Here is a 19,426-nt window from a genome sequence, read left to right as displayed (position 1 = left end):
TAGTTATTGTTAATGGCCCTCATGACAAATAACTACCTTTGGGGGTTACGTAGATTACATTTTCGATTATATTTAACTTTTAATAAACCCTGTTAGGTCAGGATGCATGAGCTTGTTCATAACTTTCTCTAGGCGCATGGTTAGAACTTTGGCAAACATCTTCATGTTCTGTTACGATTAAACTGATTGGCCGATAATTACCACAATCTGTGAGGTCTTTTCTTTTCTTAGGGATTAGGGATATAATAGCTGCACTCATCCCAAAAATTGAGAATGAGTTAAGGAGGTATTCCATCAAAACCAGGCGCTTTCGCTTTCTTCATATTTAAAAGAACAGCTTTCAGCTCACATAAAGTGACAGGTTTGGGCAACATAAGGTTCTCCAAGAACTGCCGACAAGCAGAAGTATCAAAGCTATGTGAGGAACTGTATAAATCAAAATAATATGCTCTAAAAGTTGCATTTATTTCTGTGGATCAGATATTTATTTCTGATGATCTTGTATCAGCATGTTTAAGCTACAGTGCCAGTAGCTGGCTAGACCTACTCCCTTGAAAATGTTATATTTGTCGTACCCTCTGCAGAAATGAATTCTGTTCTACATTGCAACAGGTCATTAAGTTCCAGTCTACTTGCATTTAGCTCAATTTCTCTCGGTTGAATAGTTGTTTTTAAGCAAGTATTCCAGCATTTTACAATTATTTTCAAATTCACTGATCTTCTGAAGTCTTAATTTCTGTAAATTAGAGGAAAAGGTCTAGTGTTACCTTTTATGAAACCTTTTGCAGTTAACCATACCATAATTTTATTTATTTAACTAGGCAAGTCAGTTGAGAACAAATTCTTATTTATAATGACGGCCTACCCCGGCCAAATGCTAACCCGGGCGACACTGGGCCAATAGTGCGACGCCCTATGCGCCTCCCAATCACGTCCGGTTGTGATACAGCCTGGAATCAAACCAGGGTCTGTAGTGACGCCTCTAGCACAGATGCTGTAGTTTAGACAACTGCGCCACTCGGGAGTAATTGAGTCCTCCACTGAGAGATAATTTATTTCAAAAAAGTATTTTAAATTCAAACAGTTATGTATGTAAAGTATTATTAAATATCCATCTCAGTCCACGCTTTTCATTGGGAAGATTTGAAAATCGACAAAGAATGGGATTATGATCAGATAGAATGGCCGGTAATGTTTTAATAAATTCCATGTAACATGCAATATCAGTAAATGTTAAAGCATAGTCAATTTTCGCGAAAGTCTTAAATCTAGCAGAACATGCATGTATAGTCCTTAGTTGTGGGATTATGAAATCGCCAACAGTCATTAAGATTAAGATCTTTAAGAAATTGTTTGGAAATTGTTTGGAAGCATTCACTCGTGATGAGCTATGAGAAGGTCCAGATCTATCTAGCTTAGAATCAGGGAAAGGGAAAGGCGGATACCTACAGTAGTCAGTTGACAAACTTAATGTATTCAACTGAAATGTGTTGTGCCGCATTTAACGCAACCCCTCTGAATCAGAGAGGTGCAGGGGGCTGACCAAAAGGTTGCTGGATTGACAAGGTAAAAATCTGCCACTGAGCAAGGCAGTTAACCCACTGTTCCCCAAATCAATAATGGCATCCATGTGAGTTCTACTAATAAGCTTAGAATCAGATAAATTGAGCAAGCTTCTGGTTCCAGAAGGGAGAACATTTTTGTCATATGAGTTCGGAGCATAAATAGATACAAATGCTTTTTTTCCTTCCATAACAGAGTGGAACATTCTGTATGAAACTATAAAAAAACTGTCCTGTTTTTAATTTCCACTTTTTTCAATTTTAAGGGGTAAATTGTGCTTATGTAGAATAAGCACCTCTTTAGATTTCGATGTGAAAAATGAAGCGGCTGCCAGTTTGTAGTATTTGTTTTGAAGTCTACAGACATCACCCTTTAAAAGATGTGTCTCTTGCAATAGAGCAACGTCAACTTTATTCCTATCTAATACGTCAAGACATTTCATTTGCTTATTTGGCTCATTAGGACCCCTCAGATTACAGGAAATGATCACTAAATTGATCTGAATTCCAGTTTGATTGATAAAGGCGAGGGGGGTGTAATTTATGATAGCTATAGAATCACTATTCAGTTGCCAACTAAATAACTGTAAACCAGATATTCCAGGAAAAACTGTAAACATATCCATTGTTGGATAAAATTACATGTCAAATTACAAAACCCTTCATATTGCCATCCCACCCTTATAACCCTACAAAATGTATCAAAGCAATTGAAACAAATAATCCCTCCACTCCCTGACAGGTTAGGACACAACAGTTCTCCCTCTCCCCTCAATGTTAGACCCATGACTAAACGCAGTGGTTTCAACTACAGTGTCTAAAACCCTCCCCATATCCCTCCATTTCCTAAATATTTTTGCATTAACTGATGCAAAGGAGATATGAGAAAGGCAAGAAATGCTCAAATGACTGAACAATTAAGCCTAAATGTAGCACAAACATGGAGATCTAAATAATTCAGTGGTGATGTTGATAGCTGACTTAGCTGACTCTAGCATTGCAGTTGTCATCGCAACGTGAAACAAGCTAGCTAGCTGCTGGCTAAGTTAGCTAGATAGCAAGCTACCACTAGACAGAGTTAACACAGAAAGTTGTGAACGTAACTTAGTTGTAAAATAAAACTTTTTGTTTGTAGAATCTAGGTTAACTTGCAACAACATGTAAGTTATACTGGATACTACTGAAGAGAATTAGTTAGCTAGCTAACAGTTGTGATGACTTAGCTGCTAACATTAGCTGTAACATCACTGTCCCAATCACCCAGCTAGCTGGATAGCTAGTATTATAGCTTGCTGGTGCTATGTTGCTGAAGTTCAAAATGATCACAAGCAATTAGATCAAATGTTCCTCAAAGTTCCTTGAAGGTGCGGATAAATTCTCTTGACCAGTTAATTTAATCCATAGGTTCCCTGGTGTTTGCATGGCCCCGTTGTTGAGTTTTACACCTCACAACAGGACCAGCGGTGTGGTGCTCACTGCGGTTGTCACGCCTTGGTCTTAGTTTTTTGTGTTTTCGTTAATTAGTTGGTCAGGCCAGGGTGTGACATGGGTTTATGTTGTTGTATTTCGTAGTGGGTTTTTTTAGTTATTGGGATTGTGGCTGAGTAGGGGTGTTGCATAGGTTTGGCTGCCTGAGGCGGTTCTCAATCAGAGTCAGGTGATTCTCGTTGTCTCTGATTGGGAACCGTATTTAGGTAGCCTGGGTTTCACTTTGTATTTCGTGGGTGATTGTTCCTGTCTCTGTGTAGTTTCACCAGATAGGCTGTATTTAGGTTTCACGTTCCGTTTTGTTGTTTTGTATTTTTCTCAGTATTTTCATGTAATCGTCATTTGTTTTCATTAAAAAACATGAGTAACCAACACTGCATTTCGGTCCGACTTTCTTGCGACAAACGAAGAACGCCGTTACAGCGGTGCTCGTGGTTGTCCTCTCCCAGTGATGCCACAAACACCTCTGCATCTTGTGCTGTGGTGATTGACAGGTGGTTTCCCCTGTGTGTGGTCCGGTGCGTAGCTGGATAAGAGAGGAATGGCTGGATGCCCCTCAGTCGGAGTTTGCTCTGGACATCGTTGAAGGCTGTGGGGCGTTGGGAGGTGTAGATGCTGTAGGTGCTGTAGTCAGGGAAAAAACACCTTGCCGGCATAGTGAATGAGCTCTGTTGCCCTGGCTCCTTGTAGAGCGGCTTGGTGGTCATTGTACCAGAGGACCTTGAAGATCAGCATCCTTGGTCTGTTGGTAGCATTACCAGTCCCAGGTCAGTGGGCTCTTTCTATCGCAACCTTGTGAGATATGGATGGGATCCATTTAGAGATCATTCCCTGTAGAAATTCAATGGGATCGTCAGTCTCTTCTCCATATTTTAAATTAATTAATCTTAAATTTGAGCAACCTGAACGGTCCTCCATTTCAGCCATCTTGAGCTGCATCATCTTCAGTTGTGAAGAACAGTTGTTGATTTTCAGGTTGGTTTCCCTAATTCCACCTTGCTGATTGTCCACATTAGTAGGCAGGTTGTCAACCACTCTCAATGTCAATTGTAAGTGCTTCAACAGCCGCTCAAGTCGCATGATGTTTTTTTTGTTGAGTGGTTCCACCGCCTCAGCTAACACCCATTGTAACATAGCTTCAAAAGAGTTCTGTTGCTTGGCTAACGCCTCAGAAATGTAGCCAGCTATGAAGGCCTCAGTTTCAGTGCTGAGGGCTTTCTTTTGACACTTAACTATAGGCAAAGAACTCAGAGAAGTGCCATGTTTCTTTCCTCCTTGGGTCATTGGCATTGTTAGTCAGTCTTTGGTTCACTTTTTAAGAGTTAATTATATAAATAATGTGTTTAAAATATGGAAAAAAAGAGAAATTGGGATTGCGGAACTCTGGTGATTAGAGCGACCATAATGCCTGTTGGTCATGTAACCCCCCTTAAAAGATCTTTAATGACTATATTCCACGCTTTGGATATCCAACCAAACTTCACCACAACCTGATCCGTAAGATTAAAATGCCCTGTTCAGATGCCTTGCTATCAGATTACCTCAAAGAACAGCCAACAATCATTTGCACAGGAAAAGTAAAAAAAAAATAAGCATAGCTCTTCAACCTGGGGACCCGTGTGCTTTTCAGAAACCTATGGGAAAGAGGAAGGCCAGGAAAACTGAGAGCCTACTGGGAGAAGCATACCATGGTTGTGGAACAGGTGGGTGAAAACCCTGTCTACAAAGTTCGACCTGATAATCCCACTGGGATGCAGAGAATCCTTCACCGCAATTTGTTACTACTTATCAATGACTTGCCTCGAGATAGAGGGAAAGACACTAGGCCATGATCCAAATAAACGACAGACAAGGAAGACAGGAATAAGCACAAGTCAGAACTGAGAACAATCTGAGTGACACTGACCTCTCAGATGACAAGGACAATGAGATGGTTTTGTCTTTGTGTCCAGAATTGCTAAATGACAGACCGCTGTATCAATGGGTGGGTTTCTCTATGGGTCCGCTAGCTATACGTTAGCTTAATAGGTGAGTTTAGGCCTATCTTGAAATCCTAGCAAGAAACCATATTGATGTAGCAATGTTCCAAGAAACACACATGCTGCAAAAGACCTAGGAAGACCAAGAAAGCCGAATCACTTTCCTTAAATGTATCCATAATGGAAAGAAAATGTTCTTTAATAATATGCATGTTCCAAATTCATATGATCCTACGTTTTTTTAATTCCCGGAACAGCATATTGTTAGAATTAAATTAATTAAAACTGTTTTTTTTAACATGTTTTAACCACTCCCATATAAATGGTAGATTATCGGAAACACAACAAGAAGGTCTGATTTCATTATTACTGAAACAGGATCCAAGTGGTATAAATAAAGATCCAGTCCATTTAAAAATAATTTAGGTATTTTACACTTCAGTGTTGTGATGCAAAACTTGTAGCTAAACGTTTGGCGCATAGAATTAAATAGGTTTTGTCAGATATTACTCATCCTTATCAGACAGGTTTTTTTACATGGACGATACATTGGAGATAATATTAGACAAGTACTGGAAACAATATAACACTATGAAATATCGGGGAAACCAGTTCTGGTTTTCATAGCCGACTTTGAAAAGGCTTATGATAAAGTACGACTGGAGTTTATATACAGTGGGGCAAAAAAATATTTAGTCAGCCACCAATTGTGCAAGTTATCCCACTTAAAAAGATCAGAGAGACCTGTAATTTTCATCATAGGTACATTTCAACTATGGCAGACAAAATGAGAAGAAAAAAAATCCAGAAAATCACATTGTAGGATTTTTTTATGAATTTATTTGCAAATGATGGTGGAAAATAAGTATTTGGTCACCTACAAACAAGCAATATTTCTGGCTCTCACAGACCTGTAACTTCGTCTTTAAGAGGCTCCTCTGTCCTCCACTCGTTACCTGTATTAATGGCACCTGTTTGAACTTGTTATCGGTATAAAAGACACCTGTCCACAACCTCAAACAGTCACACTCCAAACTCCACTATGGCCAAGACCAAAGAGCTGTCAAAGGACACCAGAAACTAAATTGTAGACCTGCACCAGGCTAGGAAGACTGAATAAGCAATAGGTAAGCAGCTTGGTTTGAAGAAATCAACTGTGGGAGCAATTATTAGGAAATGGAAGACATACAAGACCACTGATAATCTCCCTCGATCTGGGGCTCCACGCAAGATCTCACCCCGTGGGGTCAAATTGATCACAAGAACAGTGAGCAAAAATCCCAGAACCACACGGGGGGACCTAGTGAATAACCTGCAGAGAAGTGGGACCAAAGTAACAAAGCCTACCATCAGTAACACACTACGCCGCCAGGGACTCAAATCCTGCAGTGCCAGACGTGTCCCCCTGCTTAAGCCAGTACATGTCCAGGCCCGTCTGAAGTTTGCTAGAGAGCATTTGGATGATCCAGAAGAAGATTGGGAGAGTGTTATATGGTCAGATGAAACCAAAATAGAACTTTTTGGTAAAAACTCAACTCGTCGTGTTTGGAGGACAAAGAATGCTGAGTTGCATCCAAAGAACACCATACCTACTGTGAAGCATGGGGGTGGAAACATCATGCTTTGGGGCTGTTTTTCTGCAAATGGACCAGGACGACTGACTCGTGTAAAGGAAAGAATGAATGGGGCCATGTATCGTGAGATTTTGAGTGAAAACCTTCCATCAGCAAGGCCATTGAAGATGAAACGTGGCTGGGTCTTTCAGCATGACAATGATCTCAAACACACCGCCCGGGCAACGAAGGAGTGGCTTCGTAAGAAGCATTTCAAGGTCCTGGAGTGGCCTAGACAGTCTCCAGATCTCAACACCATAGAACTTCTTTGGAGGGTATTGAAAGTCAGTGTTGCCCGGCAACAGCCCCAAAACATCACTGCTCTAGAGGAGATCTGCATGGAGGAATGGGCCAAAATACCAGCAACAGTGTGTGAAAACCTTGTGAAGACTTACAGAAAACGGTTGACCTCTGTCATTGCCAACAAAGGGTACATAACAAAGTATTGAGATAAACTTTTGTTATTGACCAAATACTTATTTTCCACCATAATTTGCAAATAAATGCATTAAAAATCCTACAATGTGATTTTCTGGAATTTTTTTCTCATTTTGTCTGTCATATTTGAAGTGTACCTATGATGAAAATTACAGTCCTCTCTCATATTTTTAAGTGGGAGAACTTGCACAATTGGTAGCTGACTAAATACTTTGTTTGCCCCATTGTATATATGTGTATATGTATGAATGTTTATGTATGCATATGGATATATATATTTACCCCAAAAATCTATGGGGGATTGGAAATGATACAAACAATTACATTGACGGACGCAACAATATATCTGCAATAATAAAGCTGATCCACTGCCTAAAAAAAATTACAACGGGTTATCGGGACAAATTTGAATGCCATTCTGGACATGCGGGACAAAAATCTGTCTAACAAGCTTCTCAGTAATGATCAATTAGCAGATAGTGCAGCTATTGAATCTGAATCAGGTGAATTACTATCATAACCAACATTAATTAACCAAAGGTTCTCCCATTTCTATAATAAATTGTACACCTCTCTTATTGTATATCCACACCCAGCCAGATTGAGTCATTTTTTTAAAAGATATAAAAACTCCTCTTCTCTCAACTGAGGAAGCCAGCTTACTGGGAGCCTACATCAACTTGCTGGGAGCCCACATTGGATAACATGAATAAAAGGAAAATCACTAGTATTTCTTCTGAGGTCTATTTAAAAATATGGAACCAATTAAGTCCACTGTTACTTGAAATGATTAGCAGAGCCGTTCACAAAAAGGTTCATTTGGAAGGGATGTAAATATAGCAGTAATTTACCTTTGTAAAACAAAAGTTAAGGACGCCATCCAGTGTTCTCACTATTGCCCTCTACCTTTGATAAATACAGATATTAAACAATTTTCTAAAATTCTGTTGTCCCGTCTCGAAAAGTACTTACCCAAATTTGTACATCTGGACCAAAGCGTGTCTGTTAAAGAAATTATTACAGATCTAACATTCTTCATCAGAAACTAAAGCTCATTGGGCAATGATATATCTCAACGCAGAAAAAGCTTTTGATAGCCTAAAAAGGTCACATCTTTGGTCAGTTTTTAAACATATGGGACTTGGCTTCAATTTTTTTAAAGTATTATTAAAATACTATATGCTAATCCCTCAGCCATAGTAATAACATGCATTACCTGCTCTGTTCCATTTAGACTAGAAGTAGCAGGCAAGGTGATCCCATCTCAATTCTGCAATTTGTATTGTCTATGGAGCCCCTGGCCACGACAATTCGACAACGTAAAGAAATTACACCAATAGCTCTCAGTTCTACGGATGACATTATCTAATTACACGCCGACGATATCTAACTTTATCTAGATAATGTAGTTCAATCCCTCCCAAAGGCTCTGAAGATCATAGACAAATTTAGCTCCATCTCAAATTACAAAATTGCCAGAAACATTAATTTAATTTTACAGCTGCACATTCACAGTTTGGCGCGACACAACCATTAGACCGGATGACATGTTTCTGTGCATAAGCTATGCTAGCTAACGTCATGACATCACCTACAAGTGTGACCAGGGATTTTATTGGAGAATCAATTTTTACATACAGTGCCTTATGAAAGTATTCTGACCCCTAGACTTAAGATATTTTGTTATGTTACAGCCTTATTCTAAAATTGATAAATGTTTTTCCCCCTAATCAATCTATAAACAATACCACATAATTTATCATAAAAAGTTGAAATATCACATTTACATAAGTATTCAGACCCTTTACTCAGTACTTTTCTGAAGCACCTTTGGCAACGACTACAGTCTTCTTAGGTATGATGCTTGAAACCAAGATTGAACTCTTTGGCCTGAATGCCAAGCGACACGTCTGGAGGACACCTAGCACAATCAAACCCTCTGGGTTTCCACTAGGATGGAACAGACAATATGGCGCTGTACAACGTGACGCTCATAAATTCAGACCATTGTCAGATTGTACATTCAGACCGTTTCGATCTCGGAGGGCACACTGGACGTTCGGGCCGAGGAGTAGGGTTGATTTGAGCGGTCTGGCCTTATAATGACAGTCAAGCATCCAAGCTAATGTTGACTAGCTTGCTAGCTACTTCCAGAAAAAAATGAGACCACTCTGACCATTTTACTCGCCCTAGCTGAGCTGGTAATGCAGTTTTCGTGTTAATCAGAGCGTTAGTGACTGTAAATGTGGTACTGGAAACAATTTAATTGCGCTTTTTTCCCGATGTTTACTGACACCGGCCATATTCAACGGGTATTGAGAGATCGTAAATGGATTATTCTGCGCTCTGGTACACTCAGACGAGAGTGCTCTGAAATCCGTGTTGATAGTAGGCTGGATACATGAAATTCTAAACAACGTTCTTTTTTGATAAAAACTAGTTCATTGCATCCAACTAGTTCATTGCATTTTTCACCTGACAGCTCCTATTGAGCACTGTGGCACCAAATCACCTTCCGAACGTTCTATTCCCAGGTAAATGTTCAACGTCACAATGCCTGCTTCGCTATTGTTGGAAATGAGACCTGCTTACGTTGTTTTATAGTTCAAATGTAAACAACAACAAAAATATTGGAACTCTGCGGTCTTCCCATTGTTTCCTATGGGGGAAACATAGGCATATCTGTCTATTTTGCAAAATATCTCGCAATGTGTATATTTATATTTTTTCAAGTCAGATGCCATTTTAATCGTGAGAATCTCCTCTTTCTAATTATGTGTGCCTGGGAAGCTAGCTCGGTTGTCATCAAATGCTAACCCCAAAATACTTTTTGTCCCTGGAACGCTGAGCTCCCCCCATTGTTTTCCTACGGAGAGGCATGCTGGTCTATTTCGCCAAATATCTCACTGTGAATATTTTGGTTTTTTTTCAAGTCGGGCACCATTATAAATCAGGAGAATCTCCTTTTTGTAATTATGTAAGTCTGGGCAACGAGCTTCTTTGTCATCAATCGCTAGACCAGAAAAAGTCAGAAGTTTTTTTTTTCTCATTACGCAAACATAAGCACAGTTGACACCATTGAGGTGCGGATGTTTACTTTCTACACAATGTGTTTTTTTCCAGTTTCGTCCAACGAACAGATTGTAGTGCTAAAATAAAAAGGGATACATTTTTTGTGCCATTTACGCAAAATGGAATTCTAATTCTCCAGTCAAAACAGGCTCTGCGAACGTTCGATTCCATTAATTTGCTATGGGCACTCGCTAGTGTTCCAGTTTAACCAACCAGCCATTTTTCAGCCATTTTTCAGCCTTGGGTGAATTTTGACTCATTCTATTGTCCAGCCTATGGATAGCCAGGGTGAATTTTGACTCGTTCTATTGTCCAGCCTATGGATAGCCAGAGAGAATTTACAAAAGCACCCGAATGATCCATTGAGAAAGCACAACTGTCCCATTTTGCTCAGCTAAGAATGACTGGAATAATCAAGTCAATAAACGTTGGGTAGTTAGGTAGCCTATAGTTAATGGCATGGGTGGTGTATAACTACTAACGTTAGGTAGCTAGCTAACATACCGGTACATACTGCTGTAATGATATGCTATGTGGCTCGTAAGGGCAGCGTAGCTAACAAATTGTCAGCCAACATAAGGTGTAAGGTAACTTATTTGAAAAGTCATTACTTTATTACATTAAGTAGCAATCTACCCTTTGGTCATTAGGGCAAATCTGGTCTGTGATAGGTTTTTTTTCACACCTAGCTCGGCTATTAGACTATTCTTTGGTAGGTTGAATAGTCTATTGTTCAGCAATTAGCCCCCCCCCCCTCCCCACCTTGCAACAAATTGTTTTTGTTCCCATCTTGCTCCTTTCCCTCTTCCATGCTCTCTATCTATCCATCGGTCTCTCATCTGCAGGTATGTTTTGATGTGAGAGAGGAAGCCAGTCCCGTCATCGCCACCTCACCCACTCTTAAGGTATCCTTCGGGCCAACTGGGGGCCCAATGCTGGTTAGGAGACACCGCAATTGTGATGAACTGAGAGAATATTAGGGTAGCAGTGTAATTCATTAATTCATTAAGCTGTTCTTATCTTTTTTTCCTTTCTGTCTTCTACACCTATCTCCCCACCTCGTCTTTCTTCCTTGTTTTATAATGCACACACCAGATTGAACTTGTATTATATAATATTACAATTATCATAATTATAATGCATGTATTATGTATTTATAACACCTGGATAATGAACTTCTTTCAATAAAGCGTTTCACATTCTCCACTGGTTGAAATTAAGTATCTCATTGAAATACTATCCTGTGTCCTCAGATTAATGCAGAAGGAAGTTAGATATGCATCATTTATTTAATGCATATATGAATTACAAATCAATCATGTTTCTAGTCTACTGCATAGTTACAATGTGTAATCATTGATGTCCCAGGAGCAGGAGTGGTAAACACTGTTGAAATTATTAATTGTAATACATACATGCAGACAGCATCATTCAAATAATGGAGTTTGATATGACTGAAAAGAATGTATCAGAGATTCATACCTGAACTGCACCTTTATTTACCAAGGAAGAGTACATGATCAGTGAATTAATGTATATTCAATGTACAGTGTACAATGTGGGAATCTCATGCGTGGTAATAACTGCAGTACATGTACAGTTGAAGTCGGAAGTGTACATAGACCTTAGCAAAAAAAAATAATCTCGGTTTTTCACAATTCCTTACATTTAATCCTAGCAAAAATTCCCTGTTTTAGGTCAGATAGGATCACCATTTATTTTAAAAATGTGAAATGTCAGAATAATAGTAGAGTGAAGATTTATTTCAGCTTTTATTTCTTTCATCACACTCCCAGTGGGTCAGAAGTTTACATACACTCAATTAATATTTGGTAGCATTGCCTTTAAATTGTTTAACTTGTGTCAAACGTTTCGGGTAGCCTTCCACAAGCTTCCCACAATAAGTTGGTTGAATTTTGGCCCATTTCTCCTGACAGAGTTGGTCAAGTTTGTAGGCCTCCTTGCTCGCACATGGTTTTTCAGTTCTGCCCACAAATGTTCTATAGGATTGAGGTCAGGGATTTCTGGCCACTCTAATACCTTGACTTTGTTGTCCTTAAGCCAACTTTGGAAGTACGCTTGGGGTCATTGTCCATTTGGAAGACCCATTTTCGACAAATGTCTTTAGATGTTGCTTCAATATACAGTGCCTTGCGAAAGTATTCGGCCCCCTTGAACTTTGCGACCTTTTGACACATTTCAGGCTTCAAACATAAAGATATAAAACTGTATTTTTTTGTGAAGAATCAACAACAAGTGGGACACAATCATGAAGTGGAACGACATTTATTGGATATTTCAAACCTTTTTAACAAATCAAAAACTGAAAAATTGGGCGTGCAAAACAGTCAACTTAGTCAACTTGTAAACTTCTGACCCACTGGATTTGTGATACAGTGAATTATAAGTGAAATAATTTGTCTGTAAATGAAAAAAAAATTGAATAATGACTTGTGTCATGCACAAAGTAGATGTCCTAACCGATTTGCTAAAACTATAGTTTGTTAACAAGACATTTGTGGAGTGGTTGAAAAATGAGTTTTAATGACTCCAATCTAAGTGTATGTAAACTGAGGTTCATAGATTAATATTTATACCAGTTCAGAACCTAACGTTTTAGGGTCCATACACAGATCGGCTACATACTGTAGTTAGATACACATCCATAGGCATACAGTTATTTTTATCCTGCACTACACAATAAGCAAGTAAACAGTTAGCTAGCTATGTTACTTCAGCTGCATTGCAAGGCAAGTTTACATAATTGTACGTTCAATTTGAAGTGAATGCTTTAGCTAGCTAGATACTTTACATCCATTGTTTCACACGATGACAGCCTGGTGTGCTGGTGTTCTCAGGAGTCCCTAAAACATTAAACAACACGAAGTACAAATTTATTCTCCTAACATTAGTTAGCTGGCTAATGTTAGCTAGTCAGATAAATGGCTATTTAGCAAGTTGCGTACATTAACCTGTTACATCTATGGGGGCGCTATTTCATTTTTGGATAAAAAGATGTGCCCGTTTTAAGCGCAATATTTTGTCACAAAAAGATGCTTGACTATGCATATAATTGATAGCTTTGGAAAGAAAACACTCTGACGTTTCCAGAACTGCAAAGATATTGTCTGTGAGTGCCCCAGAACAGATGCTACAGGCAAAACCAAGATGAAACTTCAACCCGGAAATGAGTAGGATTTTTGAGGCTCTGTTTTTCATTGTCTCAGCGTTTGCCGTGTTTCAGTTGATATTATGGAGTTAATTTGGAAAACAGTTCGCCTTTTTGATGACTGAATTTTCGTTTTCTTTTGGTACCCAAACGTGATGTACAAAACGGAGCGATTTCTCCTACACAAAGAATCTTTCAGGAAAAACTGAACATTTGCTATGTAACTGAGAGTCTCCTCATTGAAAACATCCAAAGTTCTTCAAAGGTAAATGATTTTATTTGAATCCTTTTCTGGTTTTTGTGTAAATGTTGCCTGCTAAATGCTACGCTAGCTATCAATACTCTTACACAGAAAAGGCTAAGCTTGAGAGCTAGCACATTCATTTCATTTCATTTGCGATTTTCATAAATAGTTAACGTTACGTTATGCTAATGAGCTTGAGGCTATAACTGGATACAGGTTTTTTCATAGCCAAACATGAACAAAACGGAGCGATTTGTCCTACACAAATAATATTTTTTTGAAAAACTGAACATTTGCTATCTAACTGAGAGTCTCCTCATTGAAAACATCTGAAGATCTTCAAAGGTAAATGATTTTATTTGAATGATTTTCTTGTTTTTGTGAAAATGTTGCTGGCTGAATTCTAGGCTTATAGCTATGCTAGCTATCAACACTCTTACACAAATGCTTGTTTAGCTATGGTTGAAAAGCATATTTTGAAAATCTGAGATGACAGTGTTGTTAACAAAAGTCTAAGCTTGAGAGCAAATATATTTATTTCATTTCATTTGCGATTTTCATGAATAGTTAACGTTGCATTATGCTAATGAGCTTGAGGCTATAAATAGAATCCCGGATCCGGGATTGCTCGATGCAAGAAGTTAACAAAACTGTTTGTCTCTACATTATTCCTCTCAATTGTACATTTCTTGCATGACTCGTTATGACGTTATAACTACTTACATTTGGTTCCACCGTAATGTTTTGTCTGCCATCTTTGTTGAAAAACGCCACCAGGCATGGGTGGCTTGCGTCAAAACTTGTCATTGGAATCACTCGATATGATTGGTCATATAAAAACCTTGGAACCCAAATGCATAATGAGTGCTCTAACTCTCCTTGTGGTGGTCTGGAGCAATGAAGCCATGACACTGGGTACCTCTAAGTCCTGCAAGCTTGCAACTTTTAAGAGGAGGAACCATTGTAGCACCATCCCTACGGTGAAGCATGGGGGTGGCAGCATCATGCTGTGGGAATGATTTTTAGATGCAGGGACTGGGAGACTAGTAAGGATTGAGGCAAAGATGAACGGAGCAGAATACAAACAGAGAGATCCTTGATGAAAACCTGCTCCAGGGCACTCAGGACCTCTGACTGGGGTGAAGGTTCACCTTCAAACAGGACAATGACCCTAAGCACACAGCCAAGACAAAGCAGGAGTGGCTTCGGGACAAGTCTCTGAATGTCCTTGAGCTGTCCAGCCAGAGCCCAGACTTGAACCCAATTGAACATTTCTGGAGAAACCGTAAAATAGCTGTGCAGCAACGCTCCCCATCCAATCTGACAGCGCTTGAGAGGATCTGCAGAGGAATGGGAGAAACTCTCCAAATACAGGTGTGCCAAACTAGTAGCGTCATACCCAAGAAGATTTGAGCACTTGTTGGCTGCTTTTCCTTTTCCTCTGCGGTACAACTCATCCCAAACCACCTCAATTGGGTTGAGGTTGGGTGATTGTGGAGGCCAGGATATCTGATGCAGTACTCCATCACTCTCCTCGGTCAAATAGCCCTTACACAGCCTGAAGGTGTGTTGGGTCATTGTCCTGTTGAAAAACAAATGATAGTCCCACTAAGCCCAAACCAGATGGGATGGCGTATTGCTGCAGAATGCTGTGGTAGCCATGCTGGTTAAGTGTGCCTTGAATTCTAAATAAATCACAGACAAAGCATCCCCACACCATCACACCTTCTCCTCCATGCTTCATGGTGGGAACCACACATGCGGAGATCATCCGTTCACCTACTCTGCGTCTCGCAAACACACAGCGGTTGGAACCAACAATCTCCAATTTGGACTCATTAGACCAAAGGACAGATTTCCACAGGTCTAATGCCAATTGCTAATGTTTCTTGGAACAAGCAAGTCTCTTATTATTGGTGTCGTTTAGTAGTGGTTTCTTGGCAGCAATTCGACCATGAAGGCCTGATTCACGCAGTCTCCTCTGAACAATTGATGTTTTGTTTTGCTTATTTGAGCTCTTCTTGCCATAATATTGGCTTGGTCTTTTACGAAATAGGGTTATCTTCCGTATACCACCCCTACCTTGTAGAGGTCGACCGATTATGATTTTTCACCGCCGATACCGATTATTGGAGGACCTAAAGGCCGATACCGATTAAATCGGCCGATTTAAAAAAGAAAATTGTAATAATGACAATTACAACAATACTGAATGAACACTTATTTTAACTTAATATAATACATCAATAAAATCAATTTAGCATCAAGTAAATAATGAAACATGTTCAATTTGGTTTAAATAATGCAAAAACAAAGTGTTGGAGAAGAAAGTAAAAGTGCAATGTGCTATGTAAGAAAGCTAACATTTCATTTCCTTGCTCAGAACATTACATTTACATTTAAGTCATTTGGCAGACGCTCTTATCCAGAGCGACTTACAAATTGGTGAATTCACCTTATGACATCCAGTGGAACAGCCACTTTACAATAGTGCATCTAAGGGGGGGGGGTGAGAAGGATTACTTTATCCTATCCTAGGTATTCCTTAAAGAGGTGGGGTTTCAGGTGTCTCCGGAAGGTGGTGATTGACTCCGCTGTCCTGGCGTTGTGAGGGAGTTTGTTCCACCATTGGGGGGCCAGAGCAGCGAACAGTTTTGACTGGGCTGAGCGGGAACTGTACTTCCTCAGTGGTAGGGAGGCGAGCAGGCCAGAGGTGGATGAACGCAGTGCCCTTGTTTGGGTGTAGGGCCTGATCAGAGCCTGGAGGTACTGCGGTGCCGTTCCCCTCACAGCTCCATAGGCAAGCACCATGGTCTTGTAGCGGATGCGAGCTTCAACTGGAAGCCAGTGGAGAGAGCGGAGGAGCGGGGTGACGTGAGAGAACTTGAACATGAGAACATATAAAAGCTGGTGGTTCCTTTTAACATGAGTCTTTAATATTCCCAGGTAAGAAGTTTTAGGTTGTAGTTATTATAGGAATTATAGGACTTTTTCCCTCTATACCATTTGTATTTCATTAACCTTTGACAATTGGATGTTCTTATAGGCACTTTAGTATTGCCAGTGTAACAGTATAGCTTCTGTCCCTCTAGTTAGCGTGCGCTAACTAGCTAGCCATTTCACTTCAGTTACACCAGCCTCATCTCGGGAGTTGATAGGCTTGAAGTCATAAACAGCGCAATGCTTGACAATGCACAATGAAGAGCTGCTGGCAAAAACGCATGAAAGTGCTGTTTGAATTCATGTTTACGCGCCTGCTTCTGCCTACCACCGCTCAGTCAGATACTTGCATGCTCAGTCAGATTATATGCAACGCAGGACACACTAGATAATATCTAGTAATATCATCAACCATGTGTAGTTAACTAGTGATTATGATTGATTGTTTTTTATAAGATAAGTTTAATGCTAGCTAGCAACTTACCTTGGCTTACTGCATTCGCGTAACAGGCAGTCTCCTTGTGGAGTGCATCGAGAGAGAGACAGGTCGTTATTGTGTTGGACTAGTTAACTGTAAGGTTGCAAGATTGGATCCCCCGAGCTGACAAGGTGAAAATCTGCCGTTCTGCCAATGAACAAGGCAGTTAACCCACCGTTCCTAGGCCGTCATTGAAAATAAGAATGTGTTCTTAACTGACTTGCCTAGTTAAATAAAGGTATAAAAAATAAATGTAAAAAATTATATATATTTTTTTAATTCGGGAAATCGGCGCCCAAAAACACCGATTGTTATTTAAACTTGAAATCGGCCCTAATTAATCGGTCATTCCGATTAATCGGTCGACCTCTACTACCTTGTCACAACACAACTGATTGGCTCAAATGCATCAAGGAAAGAAATTCCACAAATTCAGGCACACCTGTTAATTGAAATGAATTCCAGGTGACTAACTCATGAAGTTGGTTGAGAGAATGCCAAGAGTGTGCAAAGCTGTCCTCAAGGCAAAGGGTGGCACTTTGAAGAATCTCAAATATAAAATATATTTTGATTTGTTTAACATTTTTTGTTACTACATGATTCCATGTTTTATTTCATAGTGTTGATGTCTTCACTATTATTCTACAATGCAGAAAATAGGCAAAATAAAGAAAAAACATAGAATGAGTAGGTGTGTCCAAACTTCTGACTGGTACTGTAAATATTAGATTGAGCAATGTCGGAGTGGCATTGTCTAAAATATGGTGGAATAGAATACAGTATATAGATATGAGGTGAGTAAAGCAGTATGTAAACATTATTAAAGTGACTAGTGTTCCATTATTAAAGTGGCCAGTGATTCCAAGTCTATGTATATAGGACAGCAGCCTCTAAGGTGCAGGGTTTGCGTAACCGCGTGGAAGCCAGCCTCTGGTGAGCCCTGCGGTTGTGGCCGGTGCAGTTCCCGTACCAGGCGATGATACAGCCCGACAGCATTGATAGTTACAGTGTTTTTTGGTCTGAACGAAAATCTAAGGGTGGTGGTGTTGCTATATACATAAAGACGTTTTCAGCGATCATTCTGACTTCTTCTACCAAACCCAAGCAATGTGAATATCTGTCTTTCAACATAAATCCCTGCGCATCCTTGAATCTTGTTGTCTCCTGTTGTTATTGACCCTGATCTGCTAATGATGGCTCCTGGATTGTATTTTTTGATTATACTCAACAGAATGTCAAATCTCAATTTGTGCTTATGGGTGACCTGAACCTAGATTGGTTGACATCCAACTCTGATAAACTCCGATTGTTCACAATGTAACAAGGTTGAATGCAAAGTGTCCTCTAAAATGGTCTTTGATTGATCTTATTTCAAACAACACTCCACATTGTTTTAATGCTTCTGGTGTTTTGCAAATTATATAATTTATCACTGTACTACTGTCTATGTAAGAGATGGTTCCTAAACTACCTCCACGTATCATCATGAAAAGAAACTGCAGTTTGATACTCAAGAATTTTTTTAAATTGCCTGGAATTTAGTTGAATTCATCCCCAATGTTGAATTAGCCTTTTCTTATTTCCATAAACTATTCCAGGATGTATGCAACAAACATTCTCTAATAACTATCAGCCCATATCTAAATTGCCTGTCCTGGCAAAGGTATTGGAGTCCCTTGTCAATAAGCAGCTTAAGGTCTACCTTAAGGCCTACAGCACTGTCAAAACACACTTTGAGGGTTTTGAATGATAGACATTGTGACCTGGATCAGAAGCTGCATTGTGTGACTGTATTCATAGACTTGTCAAAGGCATTTGACACTGTGGACCATACTGTCTTGCTGCAGAGATTGAAGTGTATTGGGATTACTGGTCATGCTCTGCAGTGATTTGTGAACTACATGTCAAATCGAATCCAGTGTGTGATGGTTGTCGGACACCATAGAGTTGTGCTCGGGTGTGCCTCAAGGATACATTTTAGGTCCCCTGTTGGTCCCCTGTTGTTTATTATTTATATCAAGAACATTGGGAGACATATTGAGACAGCTGATGTTCATTTTTATGCGCATGACACTGTTCTCTATTCAAGTTGCAGCAGTTTGACTTTGGCTTTTGAAAAAGCTCAAACAGTGTTTAACATTCAACAGAATCTGTATGACTTGAAGGTTCTTCTGAATTACTTAAAAACAAAATGCATAGTAATTTCCTATCCTAAACACATGTAATTACTACCTTGGAAGGCCATTCTATAGAACAAGTGAAGACGTACAAATATCTGGGAGTTTGGGTAGATGAGAAGTTGCGCTTCACCACCCATGTAAAGAGCCTTGTCAGGAAACTCAAGATGCGTCTTGGGTTTTAATACTGGCATAAAGCTTGTTTTTTCTTAGCCGCCAGAAAAGAGTTGATTCGTCAAACGTCTTTCTGTGTTGGACTACGGTGA

At 39.6% G+C, this 19,426-nt stretch overlaps 1 protein-coding gene across 2 annotated transcripts in view; it reads right to left on the bottom strand.

Annotated features, from left to right (window-relative positions):
* The window catches only part of LOC135524158 (spondin-1-like), a 154,798-nt gene that overhangs the window by 119,517 nt on the left and 15,855 nt on the right, over positions 1–19,426 (bottom strand). The window lies entirely within an intron of this gene.

The sequence above is a fragment of the Oncorhynchus masou genome, chromosome 31, assembly GCF_036934945.1.
Source record: "Oncorhynchus masou masou isolate Uvic2021 chromosome 31, UVic_Omas_1.1, whole genome shotgun sequence".
Classification (NCBI taxonomy): Eukaryota; Metazoa; Chordata; class Actinopteri; order Salmoniformes; family Salmonidae; genus Oncorhynchus; species Oncorhynchus masou.
The sequence above is the reverse complement of the archived record's forward strand: the minus strand, read 5'-3'. Positions and strand labels throughout refer to the sequence as shown.